The 24,290-nt window shown below is 40.5% G+C and overlaps 1 long non-coding RNA gene across 1 annotated transcript; it reads left to right on the plus strand.

Moving 5' to 3' along the window:
• Nucleotides 1-2,725: 2,725 nt before the first annotated feature.
• On the plus strand, nt 2,726-20,674 carry LOC105496348 (uncharacterized). The gene is made up of 4 exons (XR_011623553.1): nt 2,726-3,073; nt 6,404-6,596; nt 16,998-17,151; nt 18,311-20,674. It is a non-coding gene; the product is annotated as an uncharacterized lncRNA (long non-coding RNA).
• The last annotated feature ends 3,616 nt before the right edge of the window (nt 20,675-24,290 follow it).

Here is a 24,290-nt window from a genome sequence, read left to right on the forward strand (position 1 = left end):
CCCCTGATGGCTCCTGCAACACACCTAGCATGTTTCTGCCTCAGGGCCTTTGCACTTGCTGTCTGCACCGCCTGGAACACTCTTCCCTCCCAGATGGCCACGCGTGTCTCCCCCTCACTTCCTGAAGCACTCTGTCCGCATGCTGTCTTTTCAGTGAGGCCTTCCTGATGATTCTGATAAATTCTCACTCTCCAGGTTCTGTCTTCTCTTACCCTCCTTTCCTGCTTATTCCCTAGAGCACCGATCATTATCTGACAGACATTGGATTTACTTGTTGATTTCCTCATTTTCAGTCTTTCTCTTCAACCCTAACTGGAATACAAGTTCCCTAAGAGCAGGCAGTTGTTTAATACAGTGCTATAATCCCAGTGCCTAGAATAGGTCTGCCAGAGTAGGCAATCAATGAAGAGATGATGAATAGACAAATAAATCAATAGACAGATAAATTTATAATACAACTCTAGGGAGTGACAAGTGCTACAGAGACAAATTAAGCAGAGCAAGAGTAAAGAGTGAGGGGCGGCACTCTCTCCTGTGACCTGGGCTGCTCTGAGAAGGTGGTGTTTTAGCAGAGACCTGACTGAAGTTTCGATGAAGCCCCTCCACCTTCAACCTTGCCTGTGTTCTTTGTGCTACCTGCAACCACCCTCTTTCTTACCTCCTTGGGTACAAGTCCCACCTCAACTGCTTAGATAGCGTGGCCCTTGGACCTTATCTTATGAACATGTCAGTAAAACCAGGCTTTCTCCTTCGTTCTGCCTACATAACTGACAGAGAGAACACTGAGTGAGCTGGTGGGAGTGATGAGGGATTTATTTTTCACATGTCTTAAACTCTGCAGTCGCTGCTGTTTGAATCACGCTGACAACCTCTGGCAAGGGCTTGGCACTTTAGTGCCCCTCAGGGTACTGGCTTGCCCTAGGCGAGAAGGACGACGTGGGACATTGCTGGGAGTTTCTCTGAAGCTGATCTGTTTCTGCACTTGGTATCAGGTGCCACAGTCAAGGGCTTTACTCAGGAAACCAAAATAAAAGTCAAGTTCTGTGAGGGTCACATCCTGGGAGTCTAAGGTTTCTTGTCTTATACGTTTAAAACCAACAAACTCCCTTCTCTCAATAAGGACCCTCTGGAAGATGGTCGTTTTGAAGGTTGAAAAAAAAAAAATCTAATGCTTTAATCTTCTTAGTGTCTTCAAACATCAGGTCTTCTTTTTCAAACTCAGTTGGGGGATGAAGTTCTTTATCTACATCTGCATTGCTTGCTGAGAGAATATGTCCCTGGAATTACACACAGAAGCCACCGTGCCTTACCTCAGAAAGTGTTGCTTTAGAGATTTCAGAGAAGCAAGGTGTTAAAATCCTTCAGCAGATGCAAAACCCCCAGGTAAAACTGCAGGATTAGCGTCTCTGTTCGGGGGCGCTTTCTGTCTCTCAGTGAACTTCACTTTTGTCTTCTCTGTCTCCTCAGGATTTGTCAGATATATTTTGCAAATTTAAATGATAAAACAGTTGCGTGAAAAACTTTCTTATAGCTTCCAAATATTGCAGAAACTGAACAGCTTTGCTCTGAATGAGAAACCCAATAACACACATTTTATTTTCATTTCATTTTCTCTTTGGCTGTCCTGGGAATTTATATTGGCCATTTAATTTTGCTGTTATGGTTTTATAAGGATATTATCTCTGTGTACAATAACATTTTAAAAAAAGAACTGTAAGTTGTATTAAAGCTTTAGAGACTACATTTCCAAAAGCTGAATATTCTTATCTTTTTCTTTTCCATGTGAATTTTGAAAGTCATGCTCTTTTCAGATTGGTACCTGAAGGTAAATCAGAAATGCTGGAATTTTCTTCCATTTCATTATATAACTCCTGAGAAGTCACTTTCCTAATGATAACAAAATAGCGTGTGTGAAGTAAAGAATATTTATGTTTTTGTTTGGAATATGATTAGAATTCAGTTAAAGATAATAGGGTTGGAATAAATTTATCTATCTTCTGTTTATATTTACGTGATCAAAGCTTATTAATTTATGATTTCCTCTTGATCAGAGGCATGACTATATCATAAGAATAGTTGATAAGACCAAATTTATCACCTATAAAGAAATATTTATGGAAACTCAAATGACTTTCATTTATTAAAGGCCAGAATTGGAGGCAGACATAATAATAATAACTATTATTCATTAAATATTTACTTCATAAGAGGCACAATGTTAAGTGCCTTACATGAATTATTTTGTTTTTTCCCTAATTAGTTGAATTCCATTATCACCATTTTACAGACGAACTGAGGCACAGAAAGGGTGTTCCCAGGGTCGCATAACTGACAAAGGGCAGAACTAGAATTTGAACTCTAGAGGCTTAAAGCTTAACCACTATGCTATAATGCCAACCAGCTTTGGAAATAGTCATGGAAGCAGAAATACAATTCATTATTTAAAACAATTTTTTTTTTCTTGCCGAGAATTAGAGTGACATTCCTGCTTCTGAGTAGAATAGTGTATTTTCTGCTCTCTCTAGGACTTGAAATCTCAATTCAAGCCTTTTCAAAGCTCAGTGCTCAGCTATTTTAATGAACAGCCAATACTTACCATTCTGTTACAACATAACTGACATCAGCAAGTCAAATAATGCTTAATGATAACAGAAAAAAAATCTATGAGAGTGGCAAAGAAGCACTGCCCCATGAAGAATTGATGATGTCCAAGGTCACAACTCAGCAAAGCTCAATCAGAGCTAAGTTTCCAAGAGATGACTCATACAGAGAAAATGTACACAGGACACAGAATTTGTGAATAATCAGAGTATGAGAAGAAATAGAAGAGTCAGCAGAATGAACGTGTGGTTATCTGGTCAGAGCTCTGAAGATGTCTTGGTAGCTCCTGAATGTCTAGCAGAATGCCCTTCATATCACAGGCACTCAGTCAATACTTGCTGAATAAGTGGATGAAGAAAACCTTCTAATCTCACGGGAGGCCAGTATTCCACTCAACAGATTCACTCGTGTCACAGTATGAACAACTTTAAAAGATACTTAGAAGTTGTCAAGAAGAAAGCAGAAATGACTGGTAAGAATGGTTTTCTCGAACCTCAGTTTCAGAGAAAAGAAGGACTTGGGGGGTGGGAAATAACTGGTAAACAAAGAGAAATGGCATTATCACCATCATTATAAGGCCTGGTTAAGTCAACTTTACTTTTTAAAAGTAGAAGAGGATGATTTTAAAGTCTAGAGAAGCCCAGACAGGTTGTCAACAAAGTTTCACAGTTGACAAGATCATTACAAAAGGTTTTATGGATCTGAGAGTAGATGAAAGACTCTAAGAAGTGATAAGTAGACTAGAACATCCCCAAAGGGCAAGATCAATGTGTAAAATAAAATCAATAGATAAATTAGACAGTCATACTCAAATGCCCTTCTGCAGAATATTGGTATCCAACTAATAAAATGACTGTAATGTTTTTTAATGGGCAGAAAAATAAGTTGAAGTGTAACTTTTTCAATTGAACACTCACCTCTCCTCCCTCATTGAATTTTTTCTTAAAACTTCCATATCTACTCTATGAAGGAATGGATAGAAATGAAATATTATTGGAAAATTTCAGGAAAAAATAATAATTACGCATCTAATACTTTGATCTTTCTGGGCATGTGTTTATTGTTTTTGTGATTTTATATTGTATACTTTTTTTGCTGATAAAATCATTCTTTGCTGGTGTGACGAAAGGTCAGTTTTGCTAACCGCTGCATATTACATTCGCATATGCAGCTTCTGCTGTGAACCAAGCCACTTCAATCTCAGAGGTTCAAAACAGTAAACATTTATTATTTGCCATGATTCTGTGGCTCAGTTCTGGTCTGGGTGTCCTCAGATGATCTCTGCTGAGCTTACTCATGCCTCTGTGGTCAACAGGATCTGCAACATCCCATTGCAAGGGCATGCAGATAGAGAAAGGAAGAATTTGTAGCCATTTAAAAAAATCTGTGCCAATCTGCAATATGGATAAGCCTGGGCTAGCATGCTACAGAATGAGGCATGTGAAGAACTAAGGCAACTCAATGGGCAAACTACAAACTACCTAACTTGTGCATGGGGCCACCTAGATCATCCAGCTGCTCAGCCAATTTGCAGGCTCCTGGGAAGTAATACACGGTTGCTGTTTTAAGCCATTAAGTTTTTGAGTGGTTTGCTGTGCAACTATGGTAGGTTGAAATGTAACTTTCTGTTGTCTTAAGGTTGTGTTTTTTGGGAAACAGACTGTGAGGAAGATTTTCATGCATGCAATTTATTGAGGAATGCTCTTGGGACTATCTGTGAGGGCATGAGGGAAACAGGATCGGACAGAGGCTATAAGAGTGGCCTTAGTCAATCTCATGGGAGCTCTGGATATGGAAGGAACCCTCAGAGATGTCTTTCATTGAGATAAGGGGTGTGAGTCATTGGATTGAAGTGCCCCTGAGGGAGCGTGTAACCTGAGGTTAGGAAACTCCCTTTGGCAGAGGGCAGTTGCTGGGGAGGGACTCAGCTGTGCTATCAGCAGCCAATACTTCCAGGGGATGAGGAAGGAGTGCGTTGGTCCTGGAAGAAGGATCAGGGCCTTACAACACAGCATCCACTATGGTAATGCTTCCTATCAAAAGATGGAGTTCATTTCTGGACTGGCCTTATGACTTGCTTTGACCAACAGAATGTGGTGGAAGTGACGTTGCAGAGCCTAGGCCTCAAGATGCTTTGCAATTCTTGCTTTTGCCCTTTTGGAACCCTGAGCCCTGATTTTATCTTGTTAAAAAAAAAAAAAAAAACCTGGGCTGGCCATCTTTAGGTTGAGACCTTGTGGAGCCTGTGGCTGGAAGCAACCACCAGAGACACCTAAGCCATCCCACTCCAGTCAAATTGCCAGAGACTTCAGCTATATGAGAAATCCCAGGAGAGACCAGAAGAGCGATGGCCAGCTGAGTCCAGACCAAACGGATGATCCACAGAATCATGAGAAAATAAAATTACTAACTTTTGGGATGGCTTGTTATGCAGCAAAATACAACCGATACAGCAGAAAAATTGAAACCTAGAAACAGGTTGCTGCCGAAACAAAAACTCAATACGTGTGCCATTAGCTTTGGGGTTAGGCGGGGTTTAGATCTGGAAAAGTGCAAGGAAACTGTTTGTGAAGACTGGAAAAAATGATGAAAACTATTTTTCAAAGTTGGGAAGGTGGCAAAACATGTAACATAGTAGCAAAACAATTGTCAAAAATGTTGTACGTAGTAACTTGGAAGATAAAAAATGTACCTAACAAAATTTTATATTTGGTTAAGTAGATTTTCAAGTAAAATGCTAGAAGTGTCAAGATGCTTGTGGATGTATATAAGAAGATATTGCAAAAGAGGGATGAGTTAAAAAAGGACTCTTTAATTTGCAAGCAACATTGAGGGGGAATAAGAGATCCCAGGACTTGCTGGTCTGGAAAATAAAACTGTTTCTCATCCTCAGACTCCAGACAGCAAAAGATTTTCAAAGTAAAAGGAGTCCTGGTGCTAAAGGTCAAATCAAGAGTGTATCTATAAGATTCTTGGTTTATGCTTCTGAACGATTTAAGGTAATACTTATTAGACCGTGTCAGTTAGACAAAAGAACTTCCAAGAATCTTAAGGCATTATGCTACAGTAGCCTAACGTGCGGCTCAAAGTAGAAAGGGCCTACCTGGAGAAGAATTGTGGATGTAGCTTTTGTTAAAGGGAGTGGACCATAATCTGATTCATGAAAAGCCCATAGATATTTTAAGGGAGTTATACTAACCAAAGAAAAACACATTTGTTCTAAAAAAAAGAATGAAATTGCTTCAATTGCAAAGAGATTTCTGGCCTCCTGACTTTCTCTATGTTGAAAGCAGTTGTCAAGAACTATAAAGTGCTGAGATTTTTTTCTACTTACAAGCTAACATATTATGGGTATTGTCAAAAGACATGGGCCTCCAAGGTCAGAGACTAAAATAAAGGACAGTTTATTATTCATGGCATGACAAGCAGCATGAGCAGGAGAGTATTTGTGTTAGTTCTCTGAGCTGCAGTTCCCATATGGTGACAGAAAGAGAGCCATGCGACACGTGCACATGCAATGGTTAGCAATATAGGAGAGGAACTCCAAAGTTTGGGAATCTGAATCTTTTATATTAGGCAGTAGGTGTGCCTGCCCATTATCTCAAATGTTATCTCTATCTTCTAAGGCGAAAGCAAACCTGCCCTTTGCTCCAGAGGGCGACACTGTCTCTACATTCCAAGACTGTTCACTTTACAAACATCTTTAAACAAAAGATAGCTCGGAACAAAAACAGTCAGTGATGCTACTTGTAATATGTACAGAAATGCAAAAGACCCTTGGAAAATTATCTTCCAACTGCAGACAACTTCAAACATAGGCCATTCTATTGTACTAGACATCCAGTCTCAAGGAGAATCAGAAAATAACAGCCTGGGGAGCTATTTCCAAGGAGCAGAACCGGGCCCTAATCAAGCAACATTCTCTGCCTCCACAGCAGGGGATCCTGGCAACCTGTGCTCCATTGTATTTCACAATTGCCATGGACTGGTGACTGGTAGGTACTTCCCATTCTTTCCCTTTTGGAGTAAGAGTGCCTACTGCAGTTCTCCTGTTCTTATCTTGTGATTGCATGTGGGTGTATGAGGGCAGATAGCTCATCTTTTAAGCTCATTGGCCTCTGGGTCAAGAGGAGCTACATGTTGACCTGATTTAGGTCCCAAAATCCTGAACTTCAAATCCACTACCATCACTGGAAGGGATTTTCAGATGTCCTGGGATGGGAGTGGGAGTACTTTGTATGTGGGAAGAATGTGAACAATTTGTGGCTAGGGATGGACTTTGGTTGATTGCAAGAATAGCTATGTGGTCTTTGTTCTTTGCATCCACTCTCTTGCGATGTGACTTTGCAGATCCTTCCATCAGGGGTAAAGTCTGTTTCTTCACCTTTTGAACCTAGACTGTCCACGCCATTTGTTCTGGACAGTGGGACTTTAGCAGACATGATGTAGGCGGAGTTGTACTGGGGCTTGCTGTACCTGGATCCCTGAAACTGCCATGGAAGCAATTCTGAGCTCGCCTGGGAGGATGAGTGGCACACGGAGAGGGACTTAGACATCTCAGCCAACACGTGCCAACTGCCAGGCACGTGAGTGAGATCATCCTAGATTCACCAGTCACCAGTCACACTGCCAGCTAATCACGGACACATGAATGAATCCAGCGGTGGTCTTCCCAGCTAGCTCAGGGTAGAAGAACTGCCCTGCCTTCACACAGAGTTGTGAGAAACAATACATATTTGTTATTTGAAGCCACAAAGTTTAGAAGTGATTTGGTAGACAATAAAAGTGAACTGATAAACCATCGCACCCCCAAAACCCAGCACATAGGAGATAGTCAATAAATATTTGTTGAATGAATATTTATGAAGTTACAAGATATATAAGAATATCATAACTAGTTATAAAAGGGCTGCCACCTGACTGGGTTTGTACATCACTGAAATAGTTTATATGCTCTGAAAACTACCAGGTGTTAAGATAGAGCTTTAAAAAAAATATAATCATGGAGGCAATTAAGGAAAGTGAAAGGTGGGGAAAACCCAAACAGCTGCAAGTCTGATCTCTTCTAGATGTTTCCTTAGCTAATACAAGTAATAAGATTAGATTAGAAAAATAGATTATATTCCAACTCAATGTTTAAAACAAAACAAAAAGATTAATTTATTTTTATATTCTGTCTGTGTAAAATAAAAAGAGAAAGCCAAGAAAAATAGTAAAGTTTACATGGCAGCATATAAAACATTTCATAAGTTTAATAGTTATTTAAATAAGTTATTTTTAAGAGAAAGGTCAATTCCTGCTTTAGACATCAGCAACCACAACAAATCAGAATTGAGCATATAGCTGCATACAAGAGATATTCATGAAACTAACATAAGTAGATAGACTAAAAGTTACAATGCAGTCTAAAGTGGGTACACTTGCTGGCGTGTATATAATGTGCTTCAGTTCCTGACTAACCATGTTTTGCCCCAAGAGATGTCAATGGCAAAAGGAAGGTACATTGTCCACTGGGAATATACCATGTAATTGCTCTCTCCCCCTACGTTATGCTAGAATTTTCTGGAAAACAGATAAGCAGTAAAACTAAGGTTTGTTACGCATTTCACTTTTAACACATTTAAAGATAGAAACTCACTGCAAACAACAAAATAAGCACACCTTCCACTGGCATCTTTGCTGCTCCCACCCTCCATTAGGACCACATAGAATCCAGTAGGCTGCCTCCTGGACTCATGGAGATCCCTCTGCCCTTCCCTAATAATTTACCCAGAGCTGTTAACTCCAGAATGACTCATCCCTGTTCTTCAAGATGGTAATGAAAAACAATCAAACAAACAGCGAATACTGGATTCTCATGTAGATGAGGGCTTGTCACAGACTCTCTGACCCTTACTTGATGCTCCTGTGTTGACCACCTGTTTCCCGGATTAGAGGCCCTGGCAGAGTGGGAGGAACCACCATCTGGCACAGCACTAGGAGTTGCCTGCATTGTTTATCTTTGATTTCAGTCTATTGTGACAAAGGTTTTGCTATTCTTGCCAAGCATGCAGAACAAATATAAAAGTAATTTGCACTTTCCACTTTAGGTAGCTGGTTTCATGTATGACCGAATGTCAACTGCTGATATGTTTCTGTTGCAATCTGCTTTCCCCTGGGATGTCAAGACTTCAAGAGCAGGAAGCGCAGTGAGTTGTCCTTGACATAAGTCCTCTCAGGGTGCCCACCTCTGACATGTACACGTTCTGTCTCTGGAGATACACAAGTACACAGACTGTAGAGTCTAACCGAGAAGAGAATGAGAGAAGGCTTCCAGGAGATGAGTGGTCTCTTACAGGAGACCTGAAGAACTTGAGAGTGTTCTCAGATGGAGGGAATGGGAATCTTATTAAGTCCAGAGAATAGAATAGAATGATCTTGAAAGCAGGAAATAAATTAGTGTAACTATACTAAAGGGGATAAGGGGTGGAAAGATGGTTCAGTGCTGAGAGACGAGGTTGCAGATGCAGGTACCACCAAGCTAGAGGTTATGGGTAACATTTGAATATTCTAAGCATAGAAACAGCATGGTTTCAGAAAAATCCCTTTGGTTGTCATATGGAGAGCATCTGGAGTGTGTGTAATGGTGGGGAGGGACTGGGGAAGGGTGGAGTCAGGTGAAACTGGAGCTGGTAATTGATACTCCAGGGAAGAGGGAGGGAAGAACAGTTAAACCAAACCCAAACCAAAACCTCTATCTATGTCCAGGCCTGAATCTGAAGAGACAGAAGACATTGGATTGAAGAGCTACAAGGGAGGTAGAATGTGCATGACTTGGTGTCTGATAAGAGTGAGGGTAGAAGAGAAGACAGGGTCAGTGTTGACTTCTGAGTTTCGAGCTTGTGCAACAGGCCACATAGCTCACTGCAATTACAAATATCAAAGGAACAGGAGGTTCTGGGAGAAAGATGAATTTTCTGCTGGTTGTATTAAGTTTGAGGTGCTTGTGGGATGTCTTGGTAGCAAAGAGTTGTGTAGATGTGTTTGTTGTTCTGGGAAGTGGGGCTTGGGGTAGAGATTTTGGAATTGGAACCATAGGAGGCAGTGAGTTCAAATGGGGTGAATGTGTGAGAAAAGGATATAGGATTAATTCACCACACAGATGAAAAAACATCTTTCTGACACCAGTGATTCAAGGCTGAAAAATGCAATGAAAATGGAGATTCCGTTAAAATAGAACCAGGACATTAAATTCTTGGCTACTAATGTCATTCAGGACAAAAAGATGTATTTAAAGAATCTATAACACTCTAATGAGGACAATAAAGGCAGACTTGAGTAAGTAGGGAGCTATACTACAATATTGATTTGAAAGAGTAAAAATAGTGAAAAAGAGTAAAAATAGTTTGTTAGTGGGGTCAGTGGAGAACTTGAGAAATTATAGGTTATATATAACAACAGAAATATGTACAAGATATGGGGGCAGAAGAGTTCTTCAATAGAGCTCATAGAATATCCTGATTTTTTTAAACAATCGTTTGTCATTTAACATGTAAAATAAAAATGATCAGTTTTTTTACATTTTTACTGTGGCAAAATATACATAAAATTTGCCATTTTAATTATTTCTAAGTATACAGTTGGTGGCATTAAGTATAACCACATTGTTCTGCAACCATCTCCACCATTGATCTCTGGAACTTTTTTATCTTCCCAAAATGAAGCTCTGTGTCCATTAAACACTAACTCCCCCAGCATCTGATAACCATCATTCTACATTCTTCCCCTATGAATTTAACTATAGATCCAGGTACCTTGTCTAAATAGAATCATACAATATTTGTCCTTTTCTGACTGGCTCATTTCACTTAGCATAGGTTCATTCATGTTTTAGCATGTGTCATAATTTCTTTCCTTTTAAAAGACTGAATAATATTCCATTGTAGGTATACATCAGTTTATTTTGATGCTTAGGATTGTTTGTTAATTTTGTAATGAACTCCTGTTGGCAATTAGGCTAAAAACAAAAGTTTGTGTTTCATGAAATATTGAGTACTAAATTTTTTTTTTTCTTAAGAAAGGGTGAGGAATGTATAACTTGCATAAATATTTATTGAAATATATCATCCACCAAAGGAGATTGCTGTATTATAATTGGCAATATAAAAAAACAGAAGACATAAATCTAATGAAGAAGCATCAGCATTTACTTCAAAAATTAGTAATTATTTTGAGAAAATAGTTTCTGAAAACAATGATTTAACACATGTGGTGGCAAAAAGCGCATTGCATATCACTGTGGATCATCACTTTTCATTTAGATCAAATTACTGTTGTAAATTAATTTCATTTATTTTTGATTACTTTTTTTTTAAATACATGTCTGAATTTTTTGTTTGTTTGTTTTTTTGAGATGGAGTTTCACTCTTGTTGCTCAGGCTGGAGTGCAATGGTGTGAGCTATCTTGGCTCACTGGAACCTCTGCCCCGAGTTCAAGCAATTCTCCTGCCTCAGCCTCCCACGTAGCTGGGATTACAAGCATTTGCCACCATGCCCAGCAAATTTTTGTATTTTTAGTAGAGACGGATTTCACCATGTTGGCCAGGTTGGTCATGAACTCCTGACCTCAGGTGATCCACCTGACTTGGCCTCCCAAAGTGCTGGGATTACAGGTGGGAGCCACCACACCCAGCCTGAAAAAGTTTTTTTTTTTAAGCTGAGTGGCAAATTTATTTTGCCTAGAATTGAATGATAAATAGAATAGAAAGATGGCTCTATCACTATATCTCAGCCAATATGCTCTTTTGAAATTGTAATGTTGACACTCCCCCTTCATGGATAGGAGTTTATGCTTCCTCCCAGTGATTCTTTCTCTCACTATTCATTCTTAGACACTCATAATATGAGGAGGTCCAGGGTCAGGACCAGGTCACATGGAGAGGCCATGAGTTAGGTGTTCTAGCCGACAGTCCTGAAGATCTCAGCTAGCAGCCAGCATCATGTGGGTGAAGGAGTCTCTCACAGTTGATTGTAGTCCTAGCCTTCACCTTAGCTGAAACTAAGTGGTGCACAGACTAGCCATGCTGCCAAGCCCTTCCTAAATTAAAGATTTGCAAGCAAAGCAAATGTCATTGTCATTGTTTTAAGCCTCTTTGTTTTGGAGTAACTTGTTACTGAGCCATGGGAACTAGAACAGTGTTAACTCATTGGCAGCATTGTGGAAAAAGAACTTCACAAACTTAAATGATGTTCCTTTGGTATCAGTGTCATCAGATGCTTCAATGGGAATATGAGGAATTCTAGTACAATATTTAGGTGACTTCCAAACATGTTCCAGCTCTGATCTTTGCTCCCATGCAGGCAAATGGAATCTTATCTTGGTTCTGAGTAATAACTAATAACTGAATCTTTTCCTTGTTCATCCAGTACCTGCACCTATGCTTTGACAGGTTATTTAGGAGTGAGACCCTGCTTAAATGATTTTTAATGACCTGCATTTATAATGATATAAGCAGTTACCATTTATTAAATGACTCCTATGTCCCATGTCCCACAAGTGCACCACATATTTTATATATAATTCTAGTCCTTACAACAGCCCTGCAACAATAGTCATTTATTAGCCCTGTTTTATAAGTAAGAAAATAAGGCTCAGAGAGGTCAATAACTTGTTTAAGATCACATAAGCAGGAGGAAGTCATGCTTTCCTAACACTGGCAAGGGCCTTTCCACTGTGTCACACTAGAATTCTGCTTTGATCCCAGGCACTTGGCTGGGTGTCTTAATCTGTTTTGTGTTGCTATAATAGAATACCTGAGACTAGGTAGTTTATAAAGAAAAGAGGTTTATTTAGATTATGGTTCTGCAGGCTGGTAAGTTCAAGAAGCATGGCACCAGCAACTGCTTAGCTTCTGGTTAGGGAATTCATGGTGCATCACAACATGGCATAAGGTCAAAGGGGAAGTGGGCACGTGCAAAGAGGCAAACAGGAGGGGCATCTCAGCTTTAGAACAATCCACTCCTTGGGGTGCTGGTTCATTCCCACATGAACAAATCCAGTCTCACCAGAGCAAGAACTCACTACCACAAGAATTGGTGTGCACTACCAAGCCTTTCCGGAGGGATCTGCCCCTATAACCAAACACTTCCCACTAGGCTCCACTTACCAGTACCACCACATTGGGGATCAGCTTTCAACGTGAGCTTTGGTGGCGACAAACTCAAACCATATCAGCTGCTAACCTGGTCATAGGCATCTTTCATGCTGATTATCTTTCTGCTCATGTTTCTGAATGGTGCCTGCCCCAAAGACCTCTGATGATAGGCCTACCTATCTGTCATTCATCTTTTCACCTTTTTCTGGACCTTCCTAATGCCACCTGCGTGTCTGGGTTCTGCAGGTCCTCAGTGCTTCAGCTCTGACTCATTCCCATTTCAGTTAAACTGGATGGTTCATAGACTTGATGCAGCATCAGGGCAAGAAGTCATGACTTTGGAGGAGAATGAACCTGGACTCAATCACTCACCATATGAAGTCATACAAACAGAGCAAAAGTTAAATAAGCAACAATAATGATACCAGAAACCTTTCCAAAATCTGAAAGTAAACAACACTATATTTATCCTATATGTGGACCAAATAAGTTTTTCTCTACTAATGAGAAGAAAATATGGAAACAAGATGCATATATCTGAATATGCAAATATTAGAACAGGAAGAGCAAAAGAATACAAAATGAAAAGCAGTTAGAAATGAGTTTTATTGGAAAAAATGGAGACCAGAAGGCAATGACATATTCCAGGTGCTGAAAGAAAAAAAAAACTGTCAACTAGAAGTTCTATATTAAGCAAAACTACCTCTCAAAAATCACTGTGACATAACATGTGTGCCCAGGTAGCACTCCATGACACAGTAGCTCTTACTGTTAGATGTCTGGTCACACACAAAGGTGGCTTCTCCTTGCAACTCTCTCACAGGATATTCTAGGTTGTCCATTTTCCACCTGCTTCATCCATCAACCACTCTCATTTGTATTTTGTTTTCCAGATATAAAATACATTCCCAGATAAACAAAAAATAAAAGAATATGCTTTTAGAATATGTGCCCTACAAAAAATACTGAAGAAAGTCAGAAAGTTAGTTAGGCTGAAATGAAATTCCACCAGATGGTTATTCAAGTCCACAGGAAAAAATGAAGAACACCAACAATGTTAAATTTGTGGGTAAATATAAAAGACTTGAAATATATTTTTTCCTCTTTTCATCTCCTAATTAAAAAACATGTTGTTTCTTTAAACAATAACTATGATACCATATTATTGGGTGTGTAATATATCTGCTACATTACACCATATATATGTGGTAATATAATACATAAGTGGTAAGTTACTCCATGCCCTCTAGGAGTTCACCTTAGCTTCAGGTTTTACACCCTCTCTCTGAGAAGAACTTCACAGCTGAAGGGACTCTATAGCTTTTTGTCTACTCTCTGGGCTCTGAGGTGAAACAGAGCAAAGAGAAGCTGACAGAACAGGGCGATGGAGAGTCTTAGGTGGAAGGTGTGGCTGAGCTGGAAATAATTAATTAGTCAGGAAAATTTTACTGCCAAAAGATTAAAAATAACATGATGACAATTCTCCTTATTAGCAAATTTGGTGTTTTACATGGATCCAGAAATAGATTAAAACTGAAATCAAATGAGGATCTCTGAGTTTCCTCAAGAAAAGTACTGAGAAACTTGTTTCAATGATTAAGAGCCATGGTTTCTCTTTTCCCCACAGATTTTAAGTATAGTTTCTGCATTTACTCTAAAAATCGTTCTTAATGTTCTGAGTCAGACCTTATAAAAAGTATCCATGATACCCAGAGACTTATGGTTCATGCTCTGACACAGGACTAGCTTCCTATTACCCATGCATTATCTTCAACATCCTCACTATAGATGTTTCAGGATGAGATTTATAAAAATCTACACTCTGATGACGAAAATTGGATAAATATCAGATGTCATATTTCTTGAATCATAACAGACAATTGAAAATCACAGGATTTGAAATGAACAATAATTGAATGTTACTAGGTGCAAGGCATTTTGATAATCGATGGTGGATGCAAAGATAAAGATGGTGCCTGCCCTTGGTGGTATATTACACTGCTCCTGCTGCTATAACAAAATACCTTAGGCCAAATCATTTGTAAATAACAGAATTAATTTTTACAGTTCTAGAGGTTGGTGTTGGCAGATTTGGCATCTAGTAAGGGCTTGCTCTCTGCTTCCAACATGGTACCTGTCATTGCATCCTTACCTGGTAGAAGGAAGGAATGCTGTGTGCTTACACAGAAAAAGGAGTGGAAGGGCCGGGCAGCTCTCTGAAGACTCTTTCATAAGGGCATTAACCCCATTCTCTGCTGACATGCCCCACCTGACAATAAACGAACACTCTATCTCTTTCTCATGGTTTTTGTCCTTTTCTTGTTTTTCTCACCTCTTCTCCTCACAGCCATTGGCAGTCAGAATGCACCAGGGTAATTGGAAAAAGCTGGTTTAGTTATCTGTACTGGAGAGACTCGGCCCCCACAGGGGAATGTGATCTTGGCTGTCCTCAGTACTACCTGTCTGAATGGCCTGGGGTTTTGCCTTGTTCTGCTCCTCCAGTCAGGAAAGAACTGTATGCCTGAGACCAGGGCCAGGTCTGGGATGGTGGGCCGCTTGTGGAGAGCACTTTCACAAGGATGTTTCTGAGGGTGCCCAGAGTGTTTTTATAATGAAGAACCAAGGGATAGTCTCTTGTCTGGTTTTAGTGCCAGAAGAACTGTGCTTCTCTTGAGTAATTTGTTTGCTTCTATGTCACAGGCAAGGTGGATTTTCTGACTCATCAGGTAGTGTGTGTGTGTGTGTGTGTGTGTGTGTGTGTGTGTGTGTGTGAGAGAGAGATTGTGTGATATTGGCCTTTAGAAAGATTACAGGCAAGATGCATGTTTCTCTCATAGCCAGTTGATACGGCTTGGCTCTGTGTCCCCACCCAAATTTCATCTCGAACTGTAATCCCCTCGTGATGAGGGAGGGAGGTGATTGAATCATGGAGGCAGTTTGGTGATAGTGAGTGGGTTCTAAGGAGATCTGATGGTTTTATAAGAGCCTCTTCCCCCTTCACTCCGTCCCTCTCCTGCCACCTTGTGAAGAAGGTGCCTGCTTCCCCTTCCACCATGATTATAAGTATCTTGAGGCCTTGCCATGCTGAACTGTGAGTCCACTAAACTGCTTTCCTTAACAAATTACCCAGTCTCAGGGAAGTTCTTTATAGCAGTGTGAAAACGGACTAGTACACCAGTGCATAGGATTTGAAGACATGTGTGTTTGTATTATTTCTGACTTCTTCTGACCCAGTCTTTATTATTTGCCTTATCCTTTCTCACTTGGCTCTTATTTATATTACCTTGTACTTTCTGTGTCCTTGTAAAGGTGCCTTATGTTCTTCTTGGAACCAGACAGGGTATAAATACATGAATAAATATAGACAGCACCTGGCTTTCCGAGCCTCTGGCTCCACATCACACTTCACCGCTTCTCAGCCTTTTGGCTCAATCCAAGCCCAGGGTAATAGCAGGCTCTGTTTCCGCGCGGGGATGGTGCCCCATGACTGCCACTTAGGACTGCTCTTAATTTTTGGCTTTTTGTTCTGACTCTTTGGTCTGGTTTCCAAACCTTCTCTTGTCTGACCAAAATTTCTGGTGTCTGACATCTCTGTTGCCTACCTCCTCACACTAAGGCTGGATTTGGCTTTCTGGGATCCATAGTCTCTGCCCCCCTCTGGCTTTAACCAACATCTGTAGAAATCCTTTCTAGCCTGCCTTACATGGTATTTTTAGGGCCCTGGGGAGGCAGTGTGGTGTGGTGGTTTTGGTGTCATTTGGATTTGGGTTGGTCCAATCATCCCTCCATTCATTCGGCCATGCACCCATCCAATCTTCTATCCACCCACCACTCCGTGTGTGTGTGAGGGGGTGTGGAGGGTGGGGGGGTGGTGTTGATCATGTGCCAGGTACTGAACTAAATACTAGGAATATGATAGTGAACCAGAGATATGAATTGAACTCAAGCTCTGACACTTGCTACCTGTGAAAAAGTAGGGAATTATTTAATTTTTCTGAGTCTCCAATTCTTAATCTATAAACTGTGAATAATAATATCTACTGCCTGAAGTCATTTCAAGGATTAAATGCTATAACATAAGAAAAGCACATGGCCGAGGGTGTGGGCCCAGGCAGCACTCCACGACTCAGTAGTTGTTCCTGTTAGACATCCGGTCACACAAAGGTGGCCCCTCCTTGCAACTCTCTCACAAGATAGTCTAGATTGTCCATTTTCCACCTATTTCATCTGTTAAACCACTGTGATTCGTGTTTTGTTTTCCAGAAATTTGCTGCAGTTTCTCATTCACCAAGGCTCTGCATTTCTGTTCTCTCCCATTATGGATTTATTTCTCTTTGTTTTTGAAAAGCAGAAAACACTATTGGCAATAAATAGTAGTACTTTGCAAAACAGCTGAACTGCACCAAACCCATGACAGGTAAGGTAATATAAGCTCAAACTCTTGTGTTTATAGTTACTGTATTAATAGTAAACCCCTGTGGACTCACCTAAGACCACTGATGGTTCCAGCAACTGCCTAATTTCTAAATTCTAACCAATCCCTGCTTAGATCATAGCTTCTAACTTCCACCCTAAGGCCCTGAGCTCTGCTCTGTAAGTAGCCTCTGTGAAGTGGTTCCCTCCTTTGCTCTGCGAATGTAATACAAAACCTTGCTGGTGGTCTCCGGGTTTGTTGGGGGGCTTTGGCACATTTATATTTTGGTGGAGAGAGGCTCTCTCAAGAGGGATTGCAGACAAATACATGTGTCTTGTCTACGATTGTAAACCAGAAGTCTCAGCCACAATTTTTTTTTTTTTTTTTTTGGTAGACATGGGGTCTCACTGTTTCCCAGGCTGCAATACAGTGGTGTGATAATCTTGGCTCACTGCAGCCTCAACCTCCTGGGCTCAAGTGATCCTCCTGCCTCAGCCTCCTCAGTAGCTTGGATCAGAGGGATGTATCACCACACCCACCCTAATGTTTTTGATTTTTTTTTGTTTTTTTTTGTGGAGACAGGGACTTGCTAAGTTGCCCAGGCTGGTCTCAAACTCCCGGGCTTCAGTGATCTTCCTGCCTTGGCCTCCCAAAGTGCTGGGATTACAGGTCTGAGCCACTGTGCCTGGCCTCCACCAACATTTTTTAGCTGACAAGGTAGCACAACAAACAAACAAATGAAAAACCCAGGTACATGTGGAGTGACGGTGCCTCATTTGCCTTTGTGCTCTCAGGCAATGTGAGTTGAATGAATTCTCTGACGGGAGAGGTTCAGGGGTCCAGGGCTTTTGAGAAGCAGCAGGAGGAATGCCTACCAAACTTGACCCCTTTCTCCACACCCATGTCCCCTTGCCACTGTCCATACCGTGCCTTGTGCTACGTGCCAGCAAAAGGGACAATCATCAGCGGTGGCTGACGGTTTAGTGAGAACCACCTGGACTCAGGAGTTTTTCAGGAAGTGACTGTGGTTTCAGATTTAAGGAGAAGCATGAAGGCAGGTGAACCTGGAGGTGGGCTCCCTCCTTCACACAGATTCCGCTTGTTAGGGTCACAGATAACTTCTGCTAGCTTCAGAGATTATGCTGGTTGTCTGATCTCTCAGCAGGCCTGCGTGGTGTTGTTTCAGTGACTGCAAACATGATCTGAATGTTCAATGCTGGAAGGAGCAGTTGGGGTGGTTCACTCGTGCAATTCATCTCTGAACAATTAAAAGGATGGATTCCATCCACTCACGCATTTTCCTTCATGGCAAAGATGATTCTAGGAAGAGGACTTCTACTGCTTTTATGAGGATTGTACTGATGAGGATTGACTCATTGACAAATGAGAAAAAGTTAACTTCTTCTGATAATTATTGCTAGAGGAGCCCACAGCTGTGAATCTATGGTCAAGCTGTCAGGTAGGAAGTGAGACTGGTGTGTTTTAAGTTGTAATTGTGGCCTTAAGCAGGGCGTGTATTCAGGGGACCAACTCTGGGATGGGCTTACCAGTTGTTAAAACATTCAGTGCTTCTGTGCTGGTTAGGAAGCAGCCGTCGCCCTGAGTCCTGAATGTTCCCTGCCCCTCCTGTCACCCTCAGACCTCATACTACCCAGCAACAAAGGCTAACCTAGTACATTGGGGGCCAAGACCCTGCCCCAGTACTCAATGCCTTGCCAGGCCCTGTCCTACTTGTTATTGACTATTTGGAATATCACTCCTGCTCTTAAGTACTTTTGATTCACCAGGAAAAGGGAATGAGGATTATAAACTTAAATTGTAGAGTCCTGGCTATTGGTCAGACTCAGAGGGACACCCTGTATGCCCTGCGTTGATGGCTAATCCCTGAGGAATGGGACTTTGAAAAGTGAGGATGATCACAAAGGAAAGAAAATCAATGAAGACTTAGAGCTGCTGACTCAGAGCTTCAGAAGGGAGACTGCAGTGATGGGTTGGGGATGGGGGTGTCAGAGAGGGGTCTCAGCTGGGACGGTGGACAGAGCCACCTGTGGTGGCCCAGACAGGAGAGAGACAGAAAGACAAAAATAGCAAGGATGTTTTCATGGAGTGGTATAATGTGGGCAAAAGGCTGAATGAAGCTCATCAGTCCAGTGAATTATGAGAGTGGTCACACATCATTGCTCCTGTCTCACTCACTCCCCCCACCCAATTCCAGCCACAGTGGCCTCCTTGCCATTCCCCAAACACAGCAAACCCCTTTCGCCTCAGAATCTTCCCTGCTCCCTCTGCCCAGACCCTGCCCCCTAGATACCTGTCTGGCTCCCTCCCTCCCCTGCTCCAGGTCTTTCTCAAATGCTACTTCTGCTGTGGCCCCCTCCACAAACTGCCCGACACATGCATATGCACCCATCCCTCTTCCTTGCTTCATTTCTTTTCCTAGCACTTGTCACCACCAAAATATGCTATATAGTTTGCATTTATTTTATTTATTGCTCTATTCCCCTTACTATAACATAATGGAAGCTCCATGACAGCAGCAACTTTTTGGTCTGTTTTGTTCACCACTGCCTCCAGAATAGTTAGAAGAGCACATTAGTGGGTACTCAGCGAATGTATGCTGATTGAATGAATGAAGAAACCAATGACTTCATGGCTACCATGAATCAGATATTGTGTTACGCTCCATACATTTCCTGTGGAGCTCCCTATCAGCCCTCAAAGAGCTGCTTCAGATGTGTATCAGGGGCTGCCTCCTCCTTTTACATTTGTAATTTGCATTAACTTAAATAGCCACATGTGCCTAGAATGACTCTACTGTATAGGGCAGTTCTAGCATAAGAGATAAACAAGTGGAGCTCATGTACTTCCGCTGGGCAGACTGGAGTGCTTAAAGTCACCCAGTGACCTTGGCAGTGCATAAACCCCCAAGATAATTTCTGGGTTCTGGATCAAGCCCATGCCAATGCCCCCTTTTCGTTTTGTCTTGGCCTGAGCAGGGCCAGGCTCAAGGAGATGAGTGAGGCATTTGCTTTGGGTGCAAAATTTAAGGGATTACTGAAAAATTCATTAAGATAGTTATATAACATTTCAAAAATTGAAATTATTGCAAAAAATCCATGATGAACAAAATATTAACATTTTAAGTAAAGACAGGGTCAATATTACTGGTTTGTCCTTTTGCCTGAAGCTCCAATATGGACTGCCATGGCACTGTAGTGCTTATGTGGTAACACAGCAGCTTCTACCAATGACCAGAGGAGAAGTGAAGACAGTAGATCTTCAAATGTGTGGTGTGTGTTCAAGGGCAATGTGGACTGTTCGGTGTTTTTAAATGTAGAATGGAATTACCTGGGATTGTGTCATGAATAAAATTCATTCCATGTCTTTGGACTGACGAGCATGTAGGCTGGAGTGCACAGATCTGGGATGGAGATGACAGGAGAGGAATGATGCTAACACCGTGAAACTGTTACTGTGTGGTTTTGAGCTCATTGCAATGTATATCAGAAGATGCCACAAAAGTGTAACAAAGAAAATAAACATCACTTTTAATCCACCAAGGCATTATTTCTTTACTATATTAAGACTGTTAAAAATGTTTTAATGATGCTATTTTCTTATAATAAGCAAGGAAAGAGACATATAAAGTAAAGCTAATAATCTTCCCACTCCACCAAAAATTCATTCCCACCAAGATAATCTATGTTCCTAGCTCTTACCATTTGTATCACTTTGTTCTCATACTGCTCATAAAGACATACCCAAGACTGGGTAATTTATAAAGGAAAGAGGTTTAATTGACTCACAATTCAGCATGGCTGGGGATGCCTCAGGAAATTTACAGTCATGGCAGAAGGGGAAGCAAACACGTTTTTCTTCACATGGTGGCAGGAAGGAGAAGTGCAAACAAAGTGGCAAAAGCCCCTGATAAAATTATCAGATCTTGTGAGAATTCACTATTACAAGAACAGCATGGAGGAAACTGCCCCCATAATTCAATTACTTCTACCTGGTCATGCCCTTGATACGTGGAGATTATTACAATTCAAGGGGAGATTTGGGTGGGGACACAGCCAAACTCTATCACCATATTTCTCTGTTTTATTTAATGTTTTGACAAAAATGGTATCATATTGCCCATATTAATACTCTGCAACTTCTTACTCTTTCTTAATACATCTCTCTAGGTCCAAACCTATAGCTCTTCTTTTTAAATTAAATTTTGTTTATTTTTGTAAAGATAATACATGCACATGATAAAAACATAAAAAGGAATAAATGTTATTTGGTAAAAATTGTGCTCCTTTTATTCCTGTCCCAAAGCCACTCATTTCCCCTCCACAGGGCAATCACTGTTATCAGTTCTCTTTTGAAGCCCTGCAGAGCTGTTCCATGCCTGAAAACGTGTTCTGTTCTGGGTAGAATTCTTCTCACATTGTTTTCACTTGCTTTTTTCACTTAATAATATATCTGGGAAAGTGTTCCTTATCAGTTTGTAAAACTGTCTCATTCTTTGTTATTATTATTATTATTATTTGATTTTGTTCTTTTAAATGACTGCCTAGCTTTCCATTATATGGAAATACAAAATGTATTTAATGTACATCCAATGGAAATTCAGCTGATTTTTTTCCTACTCTGGCATTTACAAACCAAGTTGGAATGCATAACCTTGTAATTATATCACTTTGCATCATGTATATTTATCTGTGGGTTACATTTCTAGAAAGGGACTTGCTAGGTCAGGTAATTTCAGTTTTGACACTTATAGTTCTCCAGAGAGGCTGTGCCATTTATAGTTCACCAGTAGGGTGGAACCCAAATCCCCACACTCTTGCCACCATGGTGAGTCATTAAACTTTCTGTCCCTTGCCAATATGACAGGTGAAAACTGGTATCTCTGGGTAGTTTTAACTTTGCATTTTTCTTATTATAAGGGATATTGAGTATGTTTTCCAGTCTTTAAGGGGATTTATTTTTTTCTGTGAACTATGTATTACTATCCTATGCCCATTAGAAAGTTTGGAATATTCATTCTTTTCAATATTGATTCATGAAACCTCTTTGTATGTTACAGAATTTTTCCTTTTATCTCAGATAAAGTCTTTTAAATAGCTACATAATATTATATATGAGCTACGCTTATTATTAGATATTCCTTTTTTTTCCCCTGGGAATTGTTTGTCAGGACAAATAATGTTGCAAAAATATCCTGGTATACACATATGAACTCGTACTTTTATTTTTGTAGGGTATATTTCCCAAAGTGGAATTGCTTGTTCTAGAAATCTATATATTTTAATATTAATAGATATTGTCAGATTACTTTTTCAAAATTCTGACATAATCACATTCCCACCCTTAGTGGAAGGAAGTGCCTGTTCCCCTGCATGCAGTCAGCGCTAACTGTTATCACTCTCTTACATTTTGAAGTGGTAAATGGTGTCTTCTCGTGGTTTTACTCTGTATTTATCTGACCCCCAGTGATGCTGAGCATCTTTTAATAATTTTATCAGCCATTTGCGTTTTCTCTTCTGTGAGTTTCTTGTTCATATCCCCTGCCTGTTTTTTCCTCCTGGATTTTTGGGTTGTTTTCTATCAATTTGTAGGGAGTTTGTGTGTACAGTCAGTCTTCTGTATCCTCAGGTCCCACATCTGCAGATGCAACCAACCACGATTAGAAAATATTCCAAAAACTAAAAAAGAAAAAAATGACAAGAATAAAAAAATCTAAATGAAAAACAATAGAGTATAACAACTATTTACATAGCATTTACATTACACTAGGTATTAGAAGTAATCAACAGATGATTTCAAGTATACAGGGGGATGTATGTAGGTTATATGCAAATACTATGCTACTTTATAGAAAGGCCTTCAGCAAATCCTTGGGATCCTGGAACTAATCCCCTACGGATACTGAGGGAGACTATATTAGCAACATTAAAGTTTTGTTTGTAATGAATATTTTTTCCAATCTCTTATTTGTTTCTGTACTTTGTTTATAACTTTTACTAAATGAATTTGAATTTTTATGCTGTCAAAGATATCTTTTCATGTATGGCTTCTGAGCTCCCTGGCTTTATTAAGCAGTTCTTCTCCACTCTTTCTGTAAAGGGCCAAATAGTAAGTATGTCAGGTTTTATGGACCATGTGGTCTCTGTCCCAACTACTCACTTCTACCATTGTAGCTTGAAAGCCACCAGAGACAAAAGAAATGAATGTGGCTGTGTTTCAAGAAAACCTTATTTATAAAAACAAGTGGTGGGCTGGGTGTGGTGGCTCATGCCTGTAATTCCAGCACTTTGGGAGGCCAAAGCAGGTGGATTACTTGAGGTCAGGAGTTGAGACTAGCCTGGCCAACATAGTGAAACCCAGTCTCTACTAAAAATACAAAAATTAACTGGGTGTGGTGGCATGTGCCTGTAATCCCAGCTACTTGGCAGGCTGAGGCAGGAGAATCACTTAAACTCAGGAGGCGGAGGTTGCAGTGAGCTGAGACCACACCACTGCACTCCAGCCTGGGCAACAGAGCAAAACTCCCTCTCAAAAAAAAGCAAATGGTGTACTACTGGCTGTAATTTGCTGACCCTTGTGTTGAAGTCCTGCTGGCTGTAGTTTGTTGACCCTTGTGTTGAAGTGAAAGTCAAACAATGAAATAAATCTTTTGTTCAAATTCTCTGAAGGTTCTCTATCTCACTTAGATGAGTACAAGCCAAAATTATACCCCGTTTCACCCTCACTACCTTTCTGACTTCATCCTCTATAACCCTCCCCTTGGTCAATCTGCTCTAACTGCAATAGCCTCTCTTTGTGCCTTGTACCCACCAGACAAACCCCAAATCAGGCTGTCTCTCTCTTTGCATTTGTTTTTCCCACTGCTTAGGATGCTCCTCCCCCAGATATTTAGGTAAATCTTTTCCTCACTTTCTTCTGGATTTAGCTCAAGTTTCAACATATCAGGATGTACTCCCCCAGTCACCCTATTTAAAATTTAACCCCTGTTCTGTCACATGCTTTCTATTCCTCGTTCCTGTTTTTTTCCTTTTAACTCCTCACTAATATTGTATAGTTTACTTATTTATAATGTTGATCATTTCCTCTCTTAAAATATAAGTTTCACAGGGGCAAGAATTTTCATC

This window comes from Macaca nemestrina, chromosome 5 (assembly GCF_043159975.1).
Source record: "Macaca nemestrina isolate mMacNem1 chromosome 5, mMacNem.hap1, whole genome shotgun sequence".
Classification (NCBI taxonomy): Eukaryota; Metazoa; Chordata; class Mammalia; order Primates; family Cercopithecidae; genus Macaca; species Macaca nemestrina.